Below are 1140 nucleotides of genomic sequence, written 5' to 3'. Positions count from 1 at the left end.
CTTAGGGTATGGGGTGTGTGTGTGTGTGTGTGTGTGTGTGTGTGTGTGTGTGTGTGTGTGTATTGCTTCTAGGTCTGCATTGCATCCCCTTTCTGCAAGGTAACCTGACCTGAGTTTAGCCCTGATGGCCAGAATCTTCGGCTTCATGCAGCACTCTATTAGGGTACAGGTGGGAGGGCTGGGAATGGGAAACATGCAGCACACACTCCCTCTTGCCCTCGAAGTTCTATGACCCATTCTCGAAGTCAGTTGGAAGATGAGCCGCCTTCTCTCTATAGGGGAGACTCACTCATTGGACTCAGCTTTGTGGATACAGAAGAAGCCTGTGGCCATGCATATGGCTAGGTGAATGATACTTGGCCACCTGGAAAAAAAACTGGGACATAATTGGGTCTCAAGATGTTTGTTGAGCATTAGATAAATGGTTTCTAGTCTTTGCTCCAGCACTGGCATGATGGGATACTATTCAGTTAGTAATTTTCAAAATGGGAGGTGGTTCTAGTTCAGCTTAGGCAGTGAGACTCCATATTATAATAGATCTCACCCCCAACAAGCTCATCTTTCTGTTGCGTGAACAAATAATTGCTGCTTTTCTGAAGAGATGTGGGGACAGACCAGCCAATGAGTCTTGGTTCTCATGGAATTTAGAATTCAGAGGGGGAAGCAGACATAAAATAAGTGCTGACAAGTGGCCAAATCCTGAGCACTGCTGGCTTCTGTTTCCATGTGGATTTTCATGTGGCTTAAAAAAAAAAAAAATAAAACAACACCTGTCATGTTGCCAGGTCCTTGCTTCTCCCTTTCCTCCCTTTGGCTTTCTATGTCACATCTCCAGCCACACTCTTTCCTCCTTCCTCCCACCGCAGCACTGGCATCAGTTTACCCCTTTTCCTGCATCAGGGACTCCCCATGCCCACCTCCCTGAAGAGTTCCAGCAGACAGCAAAGGGCTCCTGTTAATTTTTGTCTGCGAATGACTCTCCCATCCTCATCTCCACCCACACATTCCTGCTCTTGGTCGGGATGGGCTCTGCAGAGTACTTTCTGCCATCTAAAGGAATATTCCAGGGAGAGGTGCTGTGAAAATGCATCCTTTTAATTTTAATTCTTCCTGGGTAAATTGCATGTGATCGAGTTCCCT

Source organism: Carlito syrichta, unplaced genomic scaffold, assembly GCF_000164805.1.
Source record: "Carlito syrichta isolate Samal-C Ts95f unplaced genomic scaffold, Tarsius_syrichta-2.0.1 Scaffold304580, whole genome shotgun sequence".
Lineage (NCBI taxonomy): Eukaryota > Metazoa > Chordata > Mammalia > Primates > Tarsiidae > Carlito > Carlito syrichta.
This window is presented reverse-complemented; position numbering follows the sequence as displayed.